The sequence below is a fragment of the Rhinopithecus bieti genome, unplaced genomic scaffold, assembly GCF_001698545.2.
Source record: "Rhinopithecus bieti isolate Rb0 unplaced genomic scaffold, ASM169854v2 scaffold_10015, whole genome shotgun sequence".
Lineage (NCBI taxonomy): Eukaryota > Metazoa > Chordata > Mammalia > Primates > Cercopithecidae > Rhinopithecus > Rhinopithecus bieti.
Genome location: NW_016806417.1, coordinates 151,216 through 156,008, shown reverse-complemented (window position 1 = coordinate 156,008; position 4,793 = coordinate 151,216). Strand labels below are relative to the sequence as shown.

Here is a 4,793-nt window from a genome sequence, read left to right as displayed (position 1 = left end):
AAAAAAAAAAAAAAAAAAAAAAAAAAAAAAAAATAGCTAAGCAAGAAATTCATCGTTCTTATCTTTTTTGAGCGGCCACAAAGAACGTCATTCGTTAAGCACCCATCATTCCTTCATAGACTGAGTTCCTCAAGGCTGAGAGTTATGGGAAGCAGTAGTTTACATGATTAAATTTCTTTGTTTTGATTTAAATGACTTTGGTTCAAATACCATTTGAATTGAATTGAATTTGACAATGGGCAAGTTATTTTAACTTTTAAAGTTTCAATATACCCATTGGAAAAAATGGGGACAATAGTATCTACTCATAAGATTAATGTGAAGATTAAGTGAGATAATCTATGAAAAGTGGTCAGCATAGGACCTGGCACATAGTAAGCCCTTTTAAACGTGAGCTGTTATTACTTATCCTTGTTTCCTAATACATGATGTCTGGCTCAGAGTGAAGCTACATAAAGCTGGCATTGCTAGCTGGTTTTGCATTCATCTTATTTTTATAACCAGACGTAAGCCACTTTAAGGAAGCAATTTCTTATTTTATACACTGTGCACACATTTTCAGGCATACTGTAGGGTCTAATGAATATTCTTTATTTTTTTTTTTTTTTTGAGACGGAGTCTCGCTCTGTCTCCCAGGCTGGAGTGCAGTGGCCAGATCTCAGCTCACTGCAAGCTCTGCCTCCCAGGTTCACGCCATTCTCCTGCCTCAGCCTCCCGAGTAGCTGGGACTACAGGCGCCGCCACCTCGCCCGGCTAGTTTTTTGTATTTTAGTAGAGACGGGGTTTCACCGTGTTAGCCAGGATGGTCTCGATCCCCTGACCTCGTGATCCACCCGTCTCGGCCTCCCAAAGTGCTGGGATTACAGGCTTGAGCCACCGCGTCCGGCCGAATATTCTTTAAATTGATTCTCACTATTTCATTCATACCCATCAACATTATCCTTACTCTTCATAAGATTTTAAACACAAAGTAATGTCAAATTTGTTTGTGACGCTTCTTTCTTTCTCTTTCTCTTTTTTTATTTCTTTTTGTCCAATCCTCATTTGGTTGAAACCCGCCTCTTTTCCTGGTTTTCCTTTTCTATTCCTATTCCTATTTTATTTTCCTCATACCATACTGACAGTATGGTCCAAATTCAAAACATTGTTGTTACTTGATAGAGTTTTAAAATTAGAAAATAGGCTGGGCACAGTGGCTCACGCCTGTAATCCCAACACTTTGGGGCACCGAGGTGGACGGATCATGAGGTCAAGACATCAAGACCATCCTGGCCAACATGGTGAAACCCCATCTCTACTAAGAATACAAAAATTAGCTGGGCGTGGTGGCACACACCTGTAGTCCCAGGTACTCAGGAGGCTGAGGCAGGAGAATCACTTGAAGCCAGGAGGCAGAGATTGCAGTGAGTCAATCGTGCTGTGCCACTGCACTCCAGCCTGGCGACAGAGCAAGACTCCATCTCAAAAAAAAAAAAAGAACAGAATAAACATTAGCAATTTTGAATGCCACTAATAAAGAATAATCTCGGCTGGGCCCGGTGGCTCAAGCCTATAATCCCAGCACTTTGGGAGGCTGGGACGGGCGGATCAGAGGTCAGGAGATCGAGATCATCCTGGCTAACATGGTGAAACCCCGTCTCTACTAAAAAAAATACAAAAAAACTAGCCGGGCGAGGTGGCGGGCGCCTGTAGTCCCACCTACTCCGGAGGCTGAGGCAGGAGGATGGCGTAAACCCGGGAAGCAGAGCTTGCAGTGAGCTGAGATCTGGTCTCTGCACTCCAGCCTGGGCGACAGAGCGAGACTCCGTCTCAGAATAATAATAATAATAATCATCATCATCATCATCATCATCATCTTTATAATCTGAAGAAAAGGAGCGATATATAGTTCACTTACACAGTAGAGTTAATGGGGATTTCAGGAAGGGAGTGGTATTTTTATTTTATCATTTTCTCTCCTGAGGTGCCACTCAAAAGGAAGAACAGGCCAATTCCAAATGGAAAGTTGTTATGAACTTGAAAATATGTCATAGCTCTATGTCCCAACGATTTTTCTCCTTTTAAGTCAAATAGAAAACGTAAAATAGAATTTATAATTTATCATAAAATATATGTAACTACCAAAGGCTCTTCGATGTATTATATGTTTAGAAAGGCATTTCTAATTTTCTCCCCTGAGTTAAATGAGACATTTGATTATTTTCCCAATAGACAATTGTCCTTGTGGACAATATCTTGTTAATGAATTTATTCTACATTAATACAACTTATTTAAAACACAATGTAAGATGTGCATGGTGGCAGGCAACTGTAGCCCCAGCTACTCAGGAGGCTGAGGCAGGAGGATCCCTTGAGCCCAGGAGTTTGAGGCCAGCCTGGGCAACATAGCAACACCCCATCATATTTTAAACTTTATTTATTAACCTCACTCTGTTACCCAGGCAGGAGTACAGTGGTGTGCTCGCAGGCTCAAGCGATCCTCCCATCTCAGCCTCCTGAGAAGCCAGTACCACAGGCGTGTGCCACCAAGTCCAGCTATTTATTTTTTATTATATTTTGTAGAGATGAGGTCTCATTACATTGCTCACGTTCGTCTCGAACTCTTGGACTCAAGTGATCTAACCGCCTTGGCCTCCCAAAGTGCTGAGATTACGGGTGTGAGCGGCCGGGCCCCACTTATATTCTAAACTCTTAAGTGGCCCAGTCTGTATATTTAGAGACAAAAAAATTCTGGAAATTCCCTTGTTCACTTTCTCTCTCAATTTTCCCAGTTACTTTTTCTTTCTTTCTTTCTCTCTCTCTCTCCCTTTCTTTCTCTTTTTGAGATGGAGTCTCACTCTGTCATCCGGGCTGGAGTGCAGTGCAGTGACATGATCTCAATCACTGCTACCTCCACCTCCGGGGTTCAGGTGATTCTCCTGCCTCAGCCTCCCTAGTAGCTGGGATTACAGGCATGCACCACCATGCCCGGCTAATTTTTGTATTTTTAGTAGAGATGGGGTTTCAACCATATTGCCCAGGCTGGTCTCCAACTTTTGGCCTCAAGTGATCTGCCCGCCTCGGCCTCCCAAAGTACTGGGATTACAGGCATGAGCCACCATGCCTGGCCCTGTTTTTACATACATCTTTTTTTTTTTTTCTTTTTTTGAGAGGAAGTCTCCCTCTCGTCCCCCAGGCTGGAGTGGGATGGCGCAATCTTGGCTCACTGCAACCTCCGCCTCCCAGGTTCAAGCAATTCTCCTGTCTCAGCCCTCCGAGTAGCTGAGATTACAGGTGCCTGCCACCACGCCCGGCTAATTTTTGTATTTTTTAGTAGAGATGGAGTTTTACCATGTTGGCCAGGCTGGTCTAGAACTCCTGACCTCAGGTGATCCACCCGCCTTGGCCTCCCAAAATGCTGGGATTATAGGCGTGAGCCACCACACCTGGCCCTTATAGATATCTTTAAAAGGTGTTCAATTAGACGGTAATTTTAGCCATGTCAATTGTGGAAAATATCAAGACAGTTTATATCAAGAAAATATTAATAGTTAACACATCCACAGCTGACATCTCAAAACAGTTAATATATTAAGAAAACAGTTAATATATTCTGCATACAGGGAGCAATATAGTTTTACAGTTTTCTGAGCCAATGCCAATAATTTTGTAATACAGAAAAGAAATGTATAGCAACATCTTGAAAAATGTCTACAGTATTAGCATTAAAACAGTTCTACTGAATCACAGAAACTAAATTTGATTTAGGAAGCCTACTGTTTTTCTCAGCTATGCTTAGATTAGAACGTAGCTCCATATTTTTCAAGACCAGAAGTGCAAAATATCATAGTTACTGTAGTAATCTCTAATTCTGCTTGAAGCAGACACCTATCCTTTAGGTTATTTGAAAACTGTCCTAGATAAGACTTGTTAAATCTGCTAGTGTTTCTAGAATGCACTTTACATTGACATGAGATTCACTGCTTAAAAAAATTGTAGTACAGTCAGTAATTAAAAAACCCTGGTGACAACAGAACCCATATATTTTGTATTGACCTTCCTTCCTCCCACTCCACCAAAGCAGAAGCTAAAAACCTACAACCTACACATATCAACCTGCTCCTCCGCTGCTCATAACCATTTTTCAGGTGCAGAAGGAAGGGGCTGTGGGGGCTAGGCTTCATTGGGGCAGGTGGGAGGAGTTGCAAAGGAGTCAGGTTGAGAGGCTTGGACTCTGCTTTCAAGGTAATAGGCTCAGAGTACTAAACCCAAAAAGAGATGGAATGAAAATAATATTCTTCTAAAATCGCAGGACTAGAATAACCATTTTACAGGTATCCAAGTAAACTTCCTTTATTATCAAGGAAATTCGGTTTCAGGTTTTAAATGCGTCTCAGATTGCTATACATAATATTTAAATGAAGGGAAAAAAAAGCTCTAGAGAGAAACAAACAAGAATTATCGGGTAAGCAAGTAATTTAAAGGCTGAATACACGGATACGCAACCTCACCAGTATGCTCCATGTTATTACATATTTAAGAATAAGGACGGAGGCCACAGAGGCAAAGGCAAGGAGGTGAAGGAATCGGACACTCGGAGAGTGAATCGAAAAGATGTGAAAAAGCAAGGAAAACGGAAAAGAAGAGGGAAGGGGAAAACTTTACGGAGGAAAAAGAGAAGGCAAAAGAGAAGGAAGTGCTTTGAGACTGAATCCAGGGAGGAAAAAGCAGGTGTGCCACGCCGCACCTCCAGGTCCCGCGGACACTACAGGCTCCGCAGGCCCAGCCGCCCGGGTCACGTAAGCCCCACCCCG

The 4,793-nt window shown here is 42.4% G+C and overlaps 1 protein-coding gene across 2 annotated transcripts in view; it reads right to left on the bottom strand.

Moving 5' to 3' along the window:
- The window catches only part of LSM5 (LSM5 homolog, U6 small nuclear RNA and mRNA degradation associated), a 28,263-nt gene that overhangs the window by 5,008 nt on the left and 18,462 nt on the right, over positions 1–4,793 (bottom strand). The window lies entirely within an intron of this gene.